The following is a 21,337-nucleotide window of genomic DNA, read 5'->3' on the forward strand; positions in this document are numbered from 1 at the left end:
TTTTTCCTTTTGTCAAGGAACCAAATGTACAAACTCTGAGACTGCAAGCTCTACGTTTGTGATGCCAGATCACTACAAATCACCTAACCTGACTCACACAGAATTTTACAACTATGAAAACTTTCCACGGCTCCAACTATTTTATCTTTCGTCAAAAAAATCATAAGGTAAACAGTCATGTTCTTCCTTCTTTTCTCCAACTATTTTACACATCACCATGTGTTTCTGGGTGTTGGGGAGTACTACTGCATATGTGAAAAAAGTTGTTAAAGCCATAAGTGTCTTCAGAGGGAGCCAGTGAAGTCTGATAAATGTCCTTGAGTGATGTCACCCGAGTCAGTGTCTGTTTGGGCAGAAGACTGCAAGTTTCAATAGTAAACTACAATGACTGCGTCATGGTTGTATGCCTCCAACAACCAGTCAAGTTGCATTTTACAGCCATGTCTGTCCAGACTCATGTAATATACTTTATGTATTGAAGACTTTGAAGGAGTTTAATAGAAGGTATTAAGTGTATTTTAAGTACATTTTATTGAAATGTTTGATTCTAGTGAATAATTTCCACTGAGAAAACATTGTGTTTTCCCTTAGAGACTATTTTTACAGAGCAGTACAGAGGACTGATAGAGAGCTTTGTCACATGATGCAACAACAGCCATCTGAAGCTCAGTATCAGCAAAAATGAGCTTGTAGTGGACCAAAGGAACAGGAGGCCCCCTGTCCTGGTTGTCATCCAGGGAGAGGAAGAGAAGAGGGTAGACTCCTAAAAGTCAAATCAATGAACAGATATGAAATATGGCCCCAATCTCCTTTTCTATTCCTGTGTTATGGTGTTGAATAACTGCCAGAAAAGTGTTTTTGCAGAACTCTTGATGTCACAGTGATAAATACCTTTGACTTTTTGGGTATAAAATGTTATCAATTAATCACTTTATCCTATTGTACACTCATAATTAGCATATAAATTCTTGAGTTATGGCCAAAAGAATTTTGTGAGGTCTCAGTGACCTTGACCTTTGACCTTTGACCACCAAATTCTAATCAGTTCATCCTTGAGCCGAAGTTTACATTGATCCCAGATTTTATGAAGTTCCCTCCAGGCATTCCTGATATATCACGTTCAAAAGAATGGGGCGTACGTGACGTCACAGTGACCTTGAACTTTGACCACCAAGATTAAATCAGTTCATTCTTGAGTCGAAGTATATGTTTGTGCCAAAACTGAAGAAATACCCTCAAAGCATTCCTGAGCTATCGCGTTCACAAGAATGGGACAGATGGATGGACGGACAGACAGACAACCCAAAAACATAATGCCCTTGGTCATGGCTGTCTTCAGCACGGAGGCATAAAAAATCTAGGGGTGTGGAGTTAAAAAGAAGCAAAATTACCAGACCTCGGTAGATCTCCCACCCAACTCTCAATGAGTTTCATTGTGGGTAATGTAGGTGTCAGGTTTTGAGAAGGAATAAGGATGTGTGGAGTGCAAAAAGATAATATCTCTGGTTCTGCTGCATCAATTTTAATCCTTTTTTTAACTGTCCATTTTGATTCCAACAACATTATAGGGGTGCAATGCTAAATCAGTGGAGTATTCTAGTTGTAGTTGTAGTTGCCTAGACCCAACCAAACCTTAACCTTAAGAGGTGACAGATCAGAAAGGATCACATGAAACTGTCATTTGTAACATTTGTTTTGAAAGGCACAGACACATTATGTTGTTATGTTGTTATTATGTTGATAGGGGCGGGGAGATAGAGGACTTCTCGACACCGATCCTATACCCTCAGAGAAGAGACTCCATTCATATCTCATCTGACATTTTTCAAAAAACATACCATTCCAATGCCATTTTTCTGATGTAAACCAGAGGGCCACTCTCTATCACACCGCTACATGCAGAAATATATTTTTTCTGTTGCATTTAGTAGTGCTGATCAGTTCTTTGGTTTCTAAATATCTGTAATTTTTGCGCTCGCTTCTGTTTATTTGTCAGCAGGATTACACAAAAAGTAATTAACTGATTTGCACCAAATTTGGTGGAGGGATGGAGCATGGGCCAGGGAAGAACCCATTACATTTTGGGGCAGATCTGGGTCATTTACAATGAATTTGAAATGTTTTTCTCTGAAGTCTGGTGTATGTTGTTTGACCAAGGCCTTGGCAGATGTATGTGCTCTTCTGAATTCCATTCTAGTTTCAAATGAGGTGACAGAAATATTATTTTTGTATTATTTCAAAATGAATTACACACAAATTGCAAATGGTTTAGTAAGACTGATTCTGAAATGTTCCTAGAATCGGCATCTTGAAATGTGGCTGTTTTGGGCAAAAACAATAGGATTAATATGAATTAAAAGGATTTACAGGGGGTTTTGTTGTTAAGTCAAATATTTTTTGGAGGTTGGGTTCCTCTGGGCTCAGACTACACGAGTTATAAAATCCTAACCTATTTTGAAATGTTCTTCTCTCTCTAATCTCTCTTACACATGCACACACTACAAGATTTGAAAATAATGGTGCATCATACAATACAGGATATTATTAAGATTATTGTGCCAGAGGGAGCAGTGAGGGAGCAATTCTCACGTGATCTCATGGGGATGCAGATGTAAACAAAGTGGAGACTGTGGTGCAATAATTGTAACTTTGGTAATACTTTGCAGTGAGAAAGAACAAAAGCAGAAAGCTAAACAAGTTTGGATGAGAAAATGGTTGAGGAGATGCAGTCAACTAGGGTTGTCTATTATTCAGCAAGAACTGGAGATGAGATTTTAACTCTCGGTTTTGATATCTATCAACAGTAGTATGCTAGCTAACGTTAGCTTCGAGGGCTAGAATGTTTAGCCTTGTTTGGCAACAGTGACTGCTGCTCCGGGACTAACGTTAGCTTGTAACGCGAATGTTTAGCTAGCTAGTTCAGAGGCAATACTGTCCAAAGAGCTAGATGAGTCCTGAAGCAGCTGACGATGTTGCCAAACAACAGTAAAGAGTCACTTCCATGTCATTGTAGACCGTTTAATCATTAAGTTAACTCCTAAATATTAAAACATGTTAAATATTAGCGAGGCAGCTGTGATGTCTCTGTGAGTAGTTCCGGAGGTTTAAGACTGGATCAGTAAATCCCTCACGAGATCATCAGTACCAACCAAGGTCCCAGACCAGATTTCTTCTCTAATTGTTGGACGGGGTGAATTGGGGATAAATCAGGATAAAACTCCAGTACTCTGAGCCCCACTTTAGACTCGTGACTTCAGTATTTTTAAAATCCTTGCTAATGCCCTCTATCTCAGTGTTAAGTGAATTTTAACTCTGTGATACAAAAATAGATAAATGCCCCTGTTTTTATTTATTTATTTTATCTTCTTCCTCTGATGTCATCGATTTCAGACTGCAAAGATGAAATTGGTTGGTTGAAAGTGAAGTTGCCCTGATTTTGTTGTCATCATCTGCGTCCTTCAACCTCTTTCATTTCCATCTCCTCTGTATTTTCTGTGCTGTCATTCACTCACAAAATCATCCACATCACTCACTATCCTATTTAATCACTCACACACTCCTTCAGTTACTTTCCCTCTAACTTTCCATCTGTTTTTATTTCCATCCCTGTTCTCATCCCTTCTCCCGGTGATGTCATTGTTAATACACAAAGGGATGGATGAATGATCTGGTTTACTTCATTCACCCATGAGGAAAGCTATCTTACTTCATCTCCATCATTCACTTAAACCTTGACCCTTTTCACTTGTTTTACAAACACATTCTACATCTGTCCCTAAAAAGTGTACAACATTTGTATGGTGCTCCTTTCCTTCTTCCACTCTAAAATTGTACAAATCAAACAAACAAAACAAATCAAACAAGGGTTGCCCAAACCTTTTCATTCCACTGTTATGTGCATGTTAATATTCTGTAAAGATAGACTTTTAACAAAAATTTGAAACCATCCTTTAATATATACACAGGAAAGGCCTGTTACCAAACCTGAGGCAAGAACCCAGAGTGCTATAGTGCAGGGTGGTGGTGCTGCAGGGCTAGGGTTCTCAGGAGATCTCACTAAAGATAGCGGCATGGCATCATCTGGCAAGGTGGGGATGAAACGGCCTGGACAATTGCTGAGCTTCAGGCAAAATATTACAAACTCAACTACTGTTGACAACATATCATAATTTCTGAGAAATATTGTTTAAGCTTGCTGCTTTCATAAGTCTTTCACAGGTGTACTACAGGAATACAGGGAGGGAGGGATGAAAGCAGTATAAATGCATCACAGACTACAGAGAGAGAGAGAGAATGAGAGGATTGTGATGAAAAGCAATGAGACCACATAGTGATGTTCATGGAACACTGACCCACTTTACTGAATAAGGAACTCATCCATCCTTTCATCCATCTGCCTGACAGTGATGACTTCAGAGAGTGTAAAAGATAAAAAAAGATATGGTCATCATAGAGACCTAGAAGAACGAGGAAAAGAGAAAAAGACAGAATTACAGTGGTGACATCAGACTGTCCATTCCTGTTATCACTCAAACCCTCATACAACCCACTTCCACAGAACTCAGTCACATTTTTACTGAATCTGTATGAAGCAGTGATTCTTAACCTTTTTAAGAATCACTGTAACCCCCTTTTGTGGATGGAAATGTTTTGTGAAATCATCCAATTCAGTCAGAGAGGGTAAAGAGCAATGCATTTTTAGACTTAAGTCCAGCATTCAGATCCTTAAGGCAGCTGAAAATGTCAGTTAGGTATGCTGGGAAAGCAAGCCAGAGCCAGAGAGCAGAGAGTTTTTTTTTTCCAAAGAAAGAGCATCGCCTCCCCTCGGAGCTTGAAAACCCGCCTGAGAACTCTTCCTCCTGAAAGCCATAGCACTTCACTATGGTACAACAGCTGGTGCTGGTGATGGATCTCTGCCATGTGAACTCTGAGCAACTCAGCTTTTGTCTTTTTTCCTCTTTTGATTCTTTCTGTGCTGGTCCATTTTTAGTGTCAGTAGCTTGGGATTTCACACTCCCACTGATTAGAAATTTCTCCATGTGTCTGTAGTCCAGCTACACTGGCGAAGTAACTGTGTAACCAGGAGTTAGTCTCAGATCATTCAATCAGTCATTGTGTTCTTATCAAGTAGCCCATAGGTGGTGCCATAATGCAAATATTTAATGCACTCATTCAAAAGAAAAAAAAACAACAATATTTTTGTGTGCCTTATTTCATTCCATATTTTCCAACCCTTCCTACAACCCCCAGGGGGACCTGATCCCTGAGTTAATAACCCCTAGTATAAAATATTAACTACAATTACCAAGATTAGGATTCAATCTGAAGCACCAGAGAAAAAAATCTGTATATAATAGTATTGACTGAGTTGTTCAAGAAACTACATTATTTCAATTTAATAAATACAAACCAGTCTCCTAGAAATTATGTTTATGTCCTAGTAATTTCTAACAGCAAATAAGTGAAAAGCACTGCCAGCTGAATTGATTTTTATCAGCATAATGAGGAAAAGTTTTTAATTAATGTATCTGCAAAGTCACAAAAAGTGTCAAAATATATTTGCAAAATCTTCACTTACAGTGTGCTTCATTTGTTTTTCTTACAATATTCACTTGTGGTAAGTAAACCATGGTTTTAATGGTTTTGTTTTGGCACTCAGAGCATTTGGTTAAGGGTAGGGAAAATGGTGGTCTTTGTTTAATATTAAAAAAAGTCAAGCACAAGACATGTTTGCGTCTTTATTCATATTTAACTAAAACCTTAGTTGTTCCAAGTTTTTTTGTTGTCTTAAGCTAACCATACACAGGAAAATAAAATTAGTATGTATAAACTAGGAGACAGGGTTTTGCTATAAAAGGACTGAGAATTTGCTTTTTAATAAATACCCAGGAACTGGATGTGATTCGGTTCAGTCTGAATAATAATCAGATTTATGCTTTTTTGTAAAATAGCTTTGAAAAGTCACTCAAAGAGGAAGGATTACTTTTTAAAGGCCCCAAAACAAGATTTTCTCAATCAGCTTCTCACACTGAGCGATGAAGTCCAACATGAACGAAAAAATCCTACCTGTTCCAAAAGTTTTAATTATTACACAAGAGATTTCTGTATTTGTGTTGTCTGTCATGTATTCCCATGCACTAGTCAGATTTTTCCAGACTTTAACCCTAAATTCCATAATAATATAAAAATAATAGCAGTCCAAAATAAAAGCTAAAAAACTGAACTCTTTTAGTTCACATGGTAAATTGTGTCAAACCTATTTTTCCACAGCACTATTCTGAAAGTATAACAACAGAGCCATGCCGCACCACAGTGCTGCTATGACTCTCTCCTTTTGTAATGGAAATACTCTTCAGATTCACTTATTTCATTGAAAAAAATCATCCAAAAAAAAAGACGAAATGGAAGTGAATAGAAATGATTAATGGATGATAACTAAAGATTTGTTAGAGAAGTCAAAGTGAGTGGAGAAGCAGAGTGGTGAGCTTGACATGACTCTGCTGCTGTACTGATGTAATTAGAGCTGGGGAAATGGATATACTATATTCATCAAGATAACAGGTGAAAGGGTGAAGTGATGGGTTTGTGTTAACAGCAAATTAAACAGGAGATCAGAAAACAGAGTGAAATAAAATAAACAGGAACAAACAGGAAACTAGAAATAAAGTTTCTAATTTATAATAAGCTTGTTTCACAAATAGGCCTGATTCTCTCTGCAATTTGGGTAAATGAAGCATGACACTACGTTTGAATTTGCATTTATTCAAGAATATTTTGTGTTATGAAGAAATATTTATGAAGTGAAACCAAGATAGATAATTTAATTTTTTTTTCTTCTTTGAAAGGTAACATCTTAGGTTCTTTTAAATACATTTAATTATTTGAACACATGTACGCACATGTACGATTGCATCTCTTCACACACTGTATGGTCAACCATCTGTACAAAACCACTAAACCATCTTGTGACATAAACTGAGAAGAAGCTTAAAGTTAAAACATTTCGATCAAAAATCTAATTCAAATGTGAAAGACAATTTCTGGGCTGTGTTGAATTTGTGGTCCTGTGTGTGTCCTCCTCCTCCTCCTCCTCCTCCTCCTCCTCTCTGGATGGCAAAGGATATAATTAGCATTGATCCAAAGGAACAAAAGCGTGCTTCTGGAAAAACACGATTAAATATACATCAGGTTCATTATGGTGCTCACCCATATGGCCCTCTGCTAATGGGATTATTCATTTTCCCAGGAATTTCTAATGAGCTTTGGTTAATGGGTTGTGAGATGAAATGATATCCTCTTGGGGTGGCTGCGGACCCAGACGTTTGTAATGTGTGTGTGTGTAAGAACAAGAAATATAGAAACGTAGCTGTTCAGAGCAATCACAGCAGCAAGGCTGTCCAACAGTCAAGTAAAATGTAATTTCAAATGGCTGCAAATATATAAATCATTACTAATACTATGTATTTATAACGGAATTTATTTATGTAAATTTAACCAAACTAAAAATGTAAACATATAAGTGAGACCAAGTTTGTGGGCGCTTGTGCTCTGCATTGTGCAGTGAAAACTATGTATGATAATGTAACACTGAACTAGTGTGCAGTATTACTAAAGGTAATTACAATGTTCCTCAGCTCTTGGTTCATTCATCTTCTGTTAAATAACTACAGAACGTCACAGGAGGTGTAGATAAGCTAATATGTAACTTTATGTAGCATTCTTCTTAATTTAGACACAAAAATTATTGTTCCACGCTTTTTAACATTTTCTTTAAGTTCATATCTACGGCAAGCAACCTAAGTCACAGTTACAGAGGACCCCATATTATTATTTTCCATGTACTGTCATTCATCAGTGACCCACCCACAAAGAAATGCCTTGATTTCTAAAGAACATTTAGAACCAAACAGCCTTGAAAACCATAACATTAAATGAAGCTAGAGAACAGAATGCACACATCAAGGGGCTGAAGCTGTAACTGCCAATAAAACCTATTAACAGATGGTCAGCAAAACATCCAGGTGGACACCTCACCTGCGGCAGTCGATGGGGCTGGTCCATGCCCCCTTGCACATCTTGAACTTGGCCAGTAGAGCCCATGTGGGATGGCAGGGGAGTAGATGGAGCTGAGATGGAGGACTGAGCCCTGTGCCACTTCCTGTGCTAGAGGCTCATGGGGCTTGCTCCTGAAAAAAAGAAGGCTTGCTCCTGAAGAAAACACTGGAGGAAGAGGAGGAGGCAGGAATCCTGCCAATGTTGTTGCTGGAACCACAGAGGCAGTTGTAACCTAGGTTAACATAACCTTAAACAAATAAAAAAATTAACAAATAAAAATGTAATGTCAGAAAATTAAGTAACATTAGTTATCAGGTTAATTAACGTCAACAGTTATAATAGTAGTCTACGCTGTTGATTTTGCTGTTTTACTTTATTACTTTATAATTTACTGTGCACTGTCCCTTTAACAAGTGCAGTGGTAACAGCCAGTCAGTGTAACTGTAGCACCGCTTGCCAGAGAGAGAGAAAAAAAACTGACAGAGAACAGTAGATCAAAATAGACTACCTACAAACTAGTGCGGTGTTGGCCAGTTACATTCCTCTGTGGTGTTGACAGGTTTAACACTGTCCTTGCAGACGACACAACCCAAAAATACAACACCAGCAAAAGCTGTTAATTTCCCATACTGTTGCGCTTTTAGTCTGAGTGGTGGTGATCAGAATAATCAAATCTTTGGGGTGAGGAGGAATCGTAGCAGCTGGGTGGAGGGGCCTGTCAGTGATGAGGCAGCAATAGACATGAGGTGGGCTAGGGATGTAAGAGTCATTGCCATCAATAATTGTAGCTCCATGTTCATACATTTTAAGCTGGAGAGAGGGACCTAGCCCAGCCACAAAGCTCTGTTGTTTTTGGAACACCTGCATGCACTGTCCCTTTCACCGCACACATTATCTTGGCCCTGCATCTCTCCCACCGTACACCCCCATGTTTGAAAATATCTAATCTGGTCCAAAGCAGCGGATTACCAAATACACAGACAGACCTTGACATGCCACAATTGTGGCTAAAAATATTGTGATTTTAAGCAACACAAAACCTTTTACTCTGAACACTGGGGCAGAAACTGAGGTGACAGAGACAAAATCCAATTGCAAACCATAATAACATCACAAAAAAAAATATCCCTGAGTGACGTTGAAATGTTACCTGTAAAATATCTGTCCAGCACACATGGCTGGATTAACCTGTGTTTACGGGATAAAAATTTTCTGCTGAACCCCTACACACTCATTCTAAATTAAATACGTTTAGTTTTAAACACTATATTACCACTAGACAAAAACATCACAAACTGTGGAGTTAAAATGTTTGCAGTCTTCCCTCAGATAATATCTGATGGAATCTGAAGTTAAGTCAAATTTCTGGTGTTCACTACAGACTTAATAATATTTAACAGTACTTTATAATTGAGTGGTTCATATTTCTTTCTTAAACAAGTGAGAAGAAGTCAGTGCAGTTGCAGATCGACAAATAAAAGTGTTTCTGACAAATATCAGCTTGTTTTAAAAATTTGGTAAAATCCAGTCAGATTTCTTTTGATTCTGGTGCTTGCACTTTGCTTATCCTTTTCTTGTTTCAGTGTACAGATTTTTGATTTCAAACTGAAATATTCTTACTGCATTGGCAGATTTTTTTTTTTTAAGGAATAGTTTAACATTTTGGAAAATATACTTAGTTGTTTTCTTTCTGAGCGTTACTTCATGTTGATACCAATCTGGTGTGAAATTTAAGTACAAAGCCAAGATCGGGACGTGGTTAGCCTTTCTTAGCATAGCTAGAACGCAGGATGTGAGATATGGCCAGTGAGCACTAGTGGTTTTTGTCTCTGGAAGGACACAAATCCACCAAACCTGGCTACCTCAATCAGTGCATTTATATGCAGTTTAGTAACAGGGTTAGAATTAGATTTCACCAGTAAGTGGATTTGTTGAACGTCATGTAAACCAGAAACATGGTTTCATTAATCGGGGTAGAGGATTACAGAAATCTGACGGCTCGACATCTCCTAGAGAATGTTGATTTCTTGGTCATGTAAACAAGTAACATTATATCTTTTCTACATGTACACATGTAGTGTACATGTAGAAAGTTTTGGAGCAATTAAATGAAAGGAGGGATCATTACACATACAAATGCATTTTTGCATCTAACATAATTCCATCCAAGTCCTACTAAAACTTAAATTAAGTAAGTTCTGTAAGTCTAGATAAGTTTGTTTCCACTGCTGAACATCTGATAATTTTTTTTAATTCAGACACGTTTGTGCTGTTGAAGTCTGTCCGTCTGCTCCCACAAATGCTTAGAGGTGCTGGTAGGTTTCTTTTCACTTTGGATATAGCCAGGCTAGCTGTTTCCCCCCTGCTTCCAGTCTTCATGCTAATCTAGGCTAACTACATCCTGGTTCAAACTCAGTACTTAATATACATGAGACTGCTATTTGTCACAGTGTCTCCATTTGTTCCCCTTGGCCCCTGCCTCCAGCCTCAGCTCACTGTTCCCGGGACATGTTTCTCCCCTCCTCTCCCCAGACCTGCCTTCCTCTTGTCACCCACCAGTCATCCTACTTGCCTTCCTGTTCCCAGTCACCTGACTGTCCCGCCATTCCATACACTTGTTCCCACTTGTCTTCAGTCCTCCAGTCACCTAAGAACTCCTCACCTGCACCTCATTCACTAATCAAACTAGGACTATATATGCCAGTTCACTCCCTTTTCTTTCTTGTTGGGTCATCATTTTTTATTTTTTTTAAATATTAAAATATCTGCACTGCGCCCTGCCTGTGAGTCTGCATTTAGGTCCTTTCCTTGTGTCCTTGGATTTAGCCATTACAATATTTGCTGTCAAAAGGAAAGCAAATAAGCATATTTCTCAGATAGCTGAACTATGTCTTTAAAGACAATAAGGTTTTTAGAACTCAATTAAGGCAAAACTTACTTCATTAGAGGTGTTTTTTTCTTTTTCTTATTTATCTTGGTTAAGGTGTTGTCTTTTAAGGTAGTCTAGTGGTCTGGCCATTGCGTTCAAGGCCCCTGAACTCCAGAACAACTTGTCAGGTAAAAACACAGAGAAACAAAGAAATGTCATGGTTGCAGTCATTCAGAGTAATGATTGTTGAATGAACTGTTCAATTTTATGGAAACATGCAAGAAGGACATTTTTTCCCAGTTTTTAAAGGAAAATCTCTTATGTTATAAAAGGTATGCTCCATATGCTCCATAAGCGTGCACACTGTAAAAAAAAAAAAAAAAAAAAAAAAAAAATCAGGACACCCCAACACACCCACATATCTTCCTAAATCAGGTCACAAACCTACTACTACACCTGCATTCACACAAACTTTGACACCCCCTTCACCACATATGCTGTTCCTGCCTTAGGTCTGAATGCTCTTTCACAACAGCCAAATGAATGTAGCAACATTTACACTTGCATGGAAAATAGAGGAGAATCTGTCTAGCTTAACCCTCATCCTAATTCAACCAAGATGCTTCAACTCATCATTTTCAAAGGTGTACATGCAATTTGGAGCTGGACTGCTGCCTTGAGGTTTGGTGGTGCCCTCATAGTCCAGCAGCCACTGAAACAGCACTCTGTAATCCAGGAACCTCTGCCGAAAATATCCCCAATTTCACTAGAAAAACCACTGCAGGGAAACCGGATACTGAAGCATGTGCACATGCTTATATTGACTGTAATTAAAAATAATTCATGATGTTTGTCTCAACAGAATGCTTTCTTTTCCCACATAACTATATTTCAGAGCAATATACTAATACATTCACTCAGCCATGGGTATCAGTTTATAACAGTGTAAAATCTGCTTTGTTAGAGCTTTTAGGTATCTAAAAGAATAATAGACCCTAATCACATAATGAAATTATACTGATATATCACTATAAGTACATAAACATATAGTTGTGTCAGTTCAACGAGGGTATGGGCTGCATCAAAATAAATTGAATTCTAGCTCAATTGAACCAGGATGGAAAGAGTTGTAGAATTTCTGCTTCAGTAAAAGTAAAATTTTGTGAAAATTTTTTAAGATAAAAGTAAAAAGTAGGTCAGTTAAAATGTACTCTGAGTGAATGTTACTATGTTAGCTTTGAAAAATGATGATGTTATATGATAGCACTTTTAAATTAAATAACACCTTTAGTCGACAAAATAAAGTGTATTAACATCATGTACACTAGCAGAACAACATTAGACTGTTCCCAAGTGTGACCTGTGCCACCAAGCCCAAACATGACTGACAATAAATTTAAAAAGCTATGGATGCTTATTTTCTCATTCATTCTCAATTAACAATATGACATGTCCACTCAACCTCTGTCCCACTGCACTCCTCAAAGTTTTTAAAAGCAGAATGAGCACCTGCCATTCAACTATGATAGAATTGGTCAAAAACAGCAGAGGCCTTACACACATCATTGAAGGTAGAAGTTCCTTACTGAACATAGCACTCACTGTTGGAGGATCCACTATGGATGTTAGTCATACTCACCATGTACTATCATGCAACATTATGGGTGCGTTTAATTTGGGCCAATTAGTGGGCTTTTTGTTATCCTGAGTGTCTATACTATAAATTTGCCAGGTTGTTCTGTTCTTTACACACATTTGTTCCATGTCTGTCCGTCCTGGAAGGGGTCCCTCCGCTTAAAGGGGAGTTTTTCTCATCCAAGGGTTTAGGGGCTGAGGATGTCATATGCTGAACAGATTGTAAAGCCCCCTGAAGCAAATCTGTGATACTGGGCTATATAAATAAAATTGACTTGACTCGCTGGGTTGTGCATTAAATCAGTGATTAAGGTGGATAAAAACTTTATCTAAAAACCTTTTTTCTAACCTATGCCAAGTAACAATGATGCTAACCTTAATAATAACACATAATGACTTCATCCTTTTTATTGCATTGCTGTGCATATTTTTTACTGTTTGCAAACTACTAGCCCTGGGCCCTCACACTCTCTGACACTCAGCCAGTGAACATACAAATTTAACATCTTTAAATCATGTTAAATTACTATCAAAAAAATATAGTACAAAATACACAAAAAATGACACTGTTATTGTAACGAGAGTAAATGTAATTTATTACTTCCACCTTTGAGTCAGAGTAACTTGAACCAAAATACAGTAACTTCTTCTTTAACAATGTTAAAGAAAATGTTATGTAAATAAAATATTTTTTTCATAGTATATGAAAAAAATAAGAGTAAACCCAAGGACACCACAAAGCCCGTCTGTAAAAGATGTTTTAAATTTATGCAGACCAAGGGAACCAACACATTAACTTGGCAAAGCATCCCGCCAACAGACATGCCAACCTGTTCAAAGAATTTAAGGAGCGAAAGGTTAGCAAATGTGATAGATAACATAATTACATCATGCCCATGCACTCAAATTGTCAAACAAGTGTGATTTATTCTGTGACTAGCAAACTTTTCTCACCATAATAGTTTGACAAGGCAATTAAGGGCAATGATAACTGTTTAATTTGGCTTAGCTTTTTATCTAACTGAACAATGTGACAAACATCTCTATATGTAAACGCAACATTCACACTTTAACATTAACTTTACCATAACTTTACCATAACTTGCGTTCATAAATATGCAGATCAACAACATCAGTTATAAATGATCAATTTATACTCAGTCAGTACTGGTAATAGTAATCATGACATGTACATTTTTGTCAATAACTTTTTATTATTAGAAAATGCACTCAGTAGAGCACACACTTCCACCAAGGAGGTTTTTTATTAAACGGTGTTTAATAGGTGATATCTGGTTACAAATAGACCTTGACCGAGATCTAATAATTTACATTAATCGAATTATGTTATAATATAATATTATATCATAAATGTACTAATTCATACATGCATGAAAAAACAACCAAACAAGCAAACACTTAACAGCACATAAACTGCAATTTTACTGAGTATGACACTAATAAACCTAAATGACATTAACTGTAAGTCTGGCACTCCATGGTGATAAAACTCAAACCCAGGATTATTGGCCTGTGCAATACAGTAGTGCATTAAAGTAGACTAAACAAAAATGACTCAATACACCTCCTTTGCAGAGGTCTGCACTCTACTGAGCACATTTTCTAGTTTTCCATTTAGTTAAATTATGAGAACAGGCTTGTGGTATAATTTCAGTATTGGTATTGAGTTATTTAGGCAGGTATCATATCGAAGTCATAATTTTGGAATTGTGATAACACTACATGCAACAGCTCTAAACTGCTCTTTCATGTTTGTTCTTAGATAACACCGCATCATATACATCTTGTTAAAACTCAAGAGAAAATGAAGGTGAAGACCCATGGTAAACATAATCCTAGGGGCAAAAACATTTATATAAATAGGTTTCTAATTACTGGACTCCAGTACCACTGAGGCTCAGGCCCTCCTACAGAGATTAAGGAAGCACAATTTATTTGATATGTTACCTAATACCAAAGGTGACCTAAGCAAACAAAAATAAACCTATTGCATGTGTAATAAGGTACTATGCTAGGAGAGGAGAGATGTAAGGACAGGGCATAAAGAAAAGGAGGAATAATTATGTTTACACACAGCCTGATATTAATAATAATAACATGCTTGTTTACACTACTACCCCTTCACTTTCAGGACCTTACTTTCTCTTTGCACTTTACATACAGACTGTAAACACAAGCAGACGTACATTATTGATAACACACTTAGAGTAAAGTGATTAAAGATGTAATTCATGTAGTCTAGAGTTGATTAAAAATTCCATTCAGATGAGTGCACAGGTAAAGCAGTTTAACTACCCTCAAAGAAAAAATTACCAAGCTGACAATTGAGTTGCAGTGTAGCATGTAGGCAAATGGAAAAATCATTAGATCTGCACTCATTTACATTTACTGTGGTGCTAATGAGAGAATAAAATCTCCACCGTTTATGTGTCAAAGGACAGAGAATGAAAATAGATAGATCCTCACACCAAGCAACTCCCGTTAAGAGATTTTATTTGCTGTTGTGACATTTCAAGCACAAAGCTCTTCCTTAGACTGTCTATCCATTTTAAACTACTGCTAGATGTCTTTTGATCCAGCACCCACCCTATTGGATACTGGGTTGTGCATGTCTTTGTTATTGTTTTCTTAAAGCACAGAAACAGCAAAGATGTGTTGCCCAGCACATAACTGGTGTAGGGCCCTTCAATATATAGTGTTAAACCAACTCCAAAACACACTGGATGTTTACTGAACTCCTACTGCTTCAAGTTGGTGCTTATGTCAACCAGCAACAGTGAATGCCAAAGCTGTGCATGGCTCACACATTTTTGGTTCGTTCTTGATCCTCCAGGTGCCATGTACACAACTCTGATAAAGATTAACTTTTAGTCAGGAAAGAATTAATTGAAAGAGAGGATTAAAAAATAATCAAATTAATTTTGATTAATTAACTTTTCACAATAGAAAAATTTTAAGAAATATGTGAGGAGTTCTTTGGCAATTAGAACTTGTCATTATGTCATCGATTTAAGGGGTTAGGGATGCCATGAGCTACACAGGAATCTCCCCAATGGAGTCTAGATGCTAGTGGTGGTGATCAGTCAGCTGTTTGAGTTGGAAGAGAGAGAGAGAGAGAGAGAGAGACGGAGAGACAATGTAATTAAACAGAGTAGGCATGAGATAGTCATTCATAGCACCAAGATTGCAGCGAGCTGCTGGATTAGCATCGCCACACATACATATACAGTGGCTTCAACAAATATTCAGACCCCTTCATTTTTTTTACACTTGTTGTGTTGCCGATTTAATTTTGAAATTGATCAAATTTTTGCACATCAATCTACACTCAGTGATCCAAAATAAAAACATGTTTTTAGAAATTTTTGCATGCATCAAAAACTGAAACCACTCATTTACAAAAATATTCAGACCCTTCGCTGTGGCTCTCCAAACTGTGCTCAGGTAATTCATGTTTGCTCTTATTTTCCATGAGATGTGACTAGAGGTTGACTGGAGTCGACCTGTGGCAAATTGAAATGATTGGCTATAGTTTAGAAAGGCACACACTTGTGCACATAAGGTCCCACAATTCACAGTGCATGTCAGGATAAAAACCAAGCTATGAAGTCCAAGAAGCTCTCTGTAGACCTTGGTGATAAAATTGGGGTGAGGCATAGATCAGGGCAAGAGTATAAAACCATTTATAGAGCCTTCCGTCCTCCAAGGAGCTCAGTGGCCTCAATAATTGTGAAATGGAAGAAGTTTGGAACCACCAGGACTACTCTTTGAGTTGGCTAGACGGAAGTTTCTTTGAGTAAAAGTTATATGACAACCTGCTTTGTCTGATGAGACAAAAATTGAACCCAATGTGCAGAACTCCAAACATTATGTCTGACGAACACCAGGCCCTGCTCATCACCTGGCTAATACCATCCCTGAGGTGAAGCATGGTGGTGGCAACATTAGGCTATGGGGGTGCGTCTCAGCAGCAGAGATAGGGAAAAAATGCTATATTGGCTTCAGGACAAGTCTATGACTGTCCTTGAGTGGCCCGGACAAAGCCTAGACTGAAACCACATAGAACATCTGTGAAGAGACCTGAAAAGGCAGTTCACAGACACTACCCATCCAAGCTGGTAGACAGAGGATCTGCCAGGAAGAATAGGACAAACTGCCCAAATCCAGGCATGCAAAGCTTCCAGAAACTTTCCCAAGAAGAATCAAAGCTGTAATTGCTGCCAAAGTAGCTTCTAAAAAGTACTGATTTATGGGTCTGAGTATTTTTGTAGTTGGCTAACATCTTTGTTCATGAGTCTACCATACAAAAATGGTGGAGCATGGTTGCATGGAGAATGGTGTCCTGCCATGGACGCTGGAAGCTGCTGCTTTCCAAAAAAAAAACCCACTGCATGCCTGAAGTTTGAAAAGATGCCTTTGAAAAAAAGGCATTGCAAGTTAAGTAAGGCTCGTCCTTCCTTATTTTTTTCTCATGCAATATCTTTTTTTCAATACTTTGGCTTATGACTCAGACACACAACCACAACCACAACAATATACAATAGGAACAACAAAGATTTGTAGAGCAATTAAACAAATAGATAACTACACAAAAAAAAAAAAGAAACACAACACAATTATAACAGTTTACATCACACATCAATAGATAATACTATATATATAGCATACATAAGGTTTTACTCAGCCCCACACAGCACCACATTTGAGAGTATCAAATATTAATGCACAACCACCACCATGCACCATGAGAGTTCTAAAGAGGAAAATTAAAAATCTCATCTGCTCATCAGCTGTCCCTATTGGGGGGGGAAGGGGGAATGAAAAATATTTAAATGAACTACAAACAAACTTTTCTTTTTAGGCAGCGCTTTCAAATTCAAACTGTATAGTTTTGTCTTGGCTGTGGCTGCCAAATATAAAAACTGTCAGTAGGACATCCAGGGCATCCCTGGGAAGGCCTGGGGAATTTGTGCCTACATGCAACAGAGGAGTGAGGGAGCAACAGCAAGCGACAAGAAGTGGAGTGGGGGGGTGGGGTAGGGGGGCAGGAACCTGATCATCAGTCAGTGTCAGATTGACAGAGATGTAGAGCTGGTAGTCAGCAATAACAGCCATTAGTAGCATTAGTCAGACTCAGTAGCTGTGCTGCACTGCAGGTGTCAGACTTGGTCAGAGTCGCAAAGCACATTATGGCCCATCGAGTGTCTGAATGTGTGGGTACCTCTGTTGTATCTGAGCTATAGCGGCTCTACTAGAAGAGGCTCTCTGGTGTAAATTTCTGTGTGGTAGTGTCAGTGTATGTGGTATGGTCAGTGTGTGTGTTAAACCTGTTGTTTAAGTGTCCTAAATATCTAAATAAACGAATACAGCACAGTTATGAGCAGGCCTGTGTTTACTGGCACTGCAGAACAACAACAACAAAAACAAAAACTGAAAACAAAAACAAAAATTAAATTAATGGTTAAGATGACAAAAAAAAGAGTAGCCATACAATGTGTGTATAAGAGGGTTATTAAAAAGCTTGGTGCTATATTGAGTGAAGATAATTTTGTATGGAAATGGAAGAGAAAACTGTTCAAAGCGGTTTAGTGGTGTCTGATGCTGTATGTGCTTTTGTTATGTCTGGCTGTATTTATTGTATGTATTCAACCTTTCTTCATGTCCGCTTATGTTTTCCTTTCTCTCTGCTGTACTCAAGTCTCTCTTGAAAAAGAGATTTTGATCTCAGTGAGATTACCTTATTACATAAAGGTTGTATAAATCTGCTAAACAAGAGCACAAAACACATCTCACTTCCAGTCAGCCATAACAGTGTTAAAGGCTTTGTCGTTGTGTGTTTTCTTGTTCTGTTTACTTGCTTTGAAAAGTTTGAACAGTGTCCCACGGAGAGACTTTCTGTGAAATAATTGTTAGGGTTTTTTAACTGATGGGTTGAGACACAGAACTAGTTTCATAAGGTTATGCCTAAATATTTTTCTGTAAACTCTCATCAAGGTATTTCATTTCTGAAAACTGGTTTGATTTTCAGCTCCTCTCAGCAGGTAATCTTTGTGAGAATGTCCACACTTGTGTCCAGGGAGTTCAGTAATAAACAGATTTTTCTGGCTTATTCAAATTTCCAAGGTTATCTAAAAACATTCTTCTCCAGAAATTATATTTCATCATCTCATCCAATAACAATCTCAAACAAACTGACGTTAAACTGTAAGATGGAGCCTGATTTTTATTAAGACATGTTTAAATGCTTATAACATTTATGTTTCCTGACAAGTGACATTTTGTGGCTATGATTAATTCATTGTTAATGATGTTCTCAGGCTGGGGTGGATGGTGGTGCTTAGGACTTGGAATGTGCTTGGACTTGGGGAGTTGGACTGGCCAGCATACATGCATGGGTGCAGCATCTCATATATAACATACACAAATTACAAGAAGAATACACTGACACATGTTAAATCACATTTTCCAAACCTTAACCTGAAACTTGGAACATAGCACAACACAATAATTACAAATACAAATATGGTCAATATGATCAAGGTTATTTAAACCTACAACAAGCTCAGCTGCTAACTTTGTTAAAACTGCAAAAAAGTTCTAACACAGAAAATCTTAAACTGCATATAAAGGGCTGATAGCTACTTACTTTGTGGTGCTTCATTCAAAATGTTTTTTTTGTTGCGTCATGTTTAAAATAATGTCAGATGCCTAACCTGTCTTTGTCATCTGTGTCCCTCACTGAATCAACACCTGCCAGTGTTTTTGCAGAGCAGAGAGTTAGTTATATCCTTGCACATGCACAGCAAACTCTTGTGGGTTAGTTGTAGTGCTGACCAAAAATGAACAAACTAATCTTTTTACTGAATCTTCTGTGAGTTTGACATGAAGTGAGTTTACATTTGTACATATGTGCTGCCTCCAGGAAATAGCCATATGCTGCACCCCAAAGTCCAACATGACAAAAGCTCTTGAGGTGTATGTTTATATATGTAGAGCTGAAGTCATGTGTTTTCACAAAGGCCCTAGGTCAAAGGTCCTCAGAGGGTGCTTTGCAGTTTGAATAGGAGGAAATGCTTTGGACGTAAAGCCATATGTTAGTGATGTTTTTCAGGAAAAACAACTGCCTTATTTAAGAGTTGGTGACCAAGGCTGATTTTCAGAGTGGTTCATCGGCTTCACACCTTCTGACAAGCAGATCTGCAGATGCTTGACTTGATGCTGTTGTTCTTTGTAATAAACATTTATATGCCATCAAGACGGTGTCAGAGGAGTCTCCTTCATCCTCTTCACATCATCAACACCAGCTAATAAACTACACTCTCAACTTCTCCTGCCTACTTTGCTTTTACCAAACTAACTGCCAGCAATATATATATTGAAGTTTGGGTAGCTTAAGCAGTGTGTTACCTAAGTGAATCATGTTTTTCCCTGTGTATCACAAACCCCTACAAACCCATATACTCAGTGGACTCAGCTGCTGCTGATACAAACTCTCTTATAGACTCGCTGTCCCTTGACAATTCCCCTACATAAAGAGCTGCAGCTTGTACAACAAAGAATGCTGAAGAGACTCCTTGGGGCACTCTGGAGTAAGCCAGATAAGTTCATGTTCCAGAGTCACGGAGTCAAGTTATTTCCACCCAATAACAGCAGATTGTGTTAATATGACCTGTACTGTGGTGGCATGAAAAGTGTGAAACACCCAGTACTCAAAATACTTGAAATACTCAATACATTAAGAGGTCTGCACCCAAGGGAAAATAACATTTAAACCTCCCGGGTTCAAATTAACTTCCCACAACTAGTTAGTTGTGTCAACACAGTGGTCTCATTGCAATGAATGAGTAGGCAGTGGTTTTTCATGCATCATTACTGTCAGTCTACACATGGCCACTGTTGCAGCCCTAATTAAACTTCAGTGCCTTATCCTCCTAGAGTATTCTTGCTGTATTTGATGCCGATGGCTTTGTTGGCAGTGGATTGCAGTTTCTCCTAGGAGCAAAAGAACCACTTGAACCACTTGAGCAAACTCGAAAAAGAAGCCACAAAAAAGTTATCCAGCAATGTGGCTTTTCATGCATAGAAAAGTATGCCAGAGGAGCAAGAGTACTTACTGTTGACACTTTGTTTTTTTGCCTGCATGTCCACCCCGCCCTGCAAATAAGCTGCTTTGGTTTTGGACACGAAGGCCTTGAAGAGAGTTTACCACAATTTTGAACTTGGACAGTGTTGAGAGCAGTACTCCTTTGAGTTTCTCTTATATTATGAATTCAGATTCCAAGAAGCCACTTGTACTGTGTTTTACTGTGACCTCCACCCACATACACACAAACATACACCCCGACAAACACACACACCTATACGCTCTAGCTCTTTCTTTCTCCTTTCTGTGCACAATTATGCAAATGCACTGAGCGCCCCCACACAAGCTTTGATGGGCACCTCTCACTAAGACTGACAGATAAGTGGATTGAGTCTGAGAGAATTGTGCTTGTGAGTGGGTTTCTGCATGGGCTTCATGTAAGTCTCTGAGCTGCAGCCCTCAAGACACTCTTCAGTGTCGATGGACAGGTCTCGCTGAGGAGACACTTTCCCCTGGAGAAACACAAGTTCAGTGTTGTTCAGGTTGGGCTTTAGTTGGTGCATAGGCAAGCAGCAATGCATGCCACTACCTCAGCATCAGGCGGGAGAATAACAAGAATAGCTGTGTGTCATCAACATAGCAGTGGTAGAAGAAGCCATGCGAGTATATGACAA

The sequence above is a fragment of the Xiphias gladius genome, chromosome 3, assembly GCF_016859285.1.
Source record: "Xiphias gladius isolate SHS-SW01 ecotype Sanya breed wild chromosome 3, ASM1685928v1, whole genome shotgun sequence".
Classification (NCBI taxonomy): Eukaryota; Metazoa; Chordata; class Actinopteri; order Istiophoriformes; family Xiphiidae; genus Xiphias; species Xiphias gladius.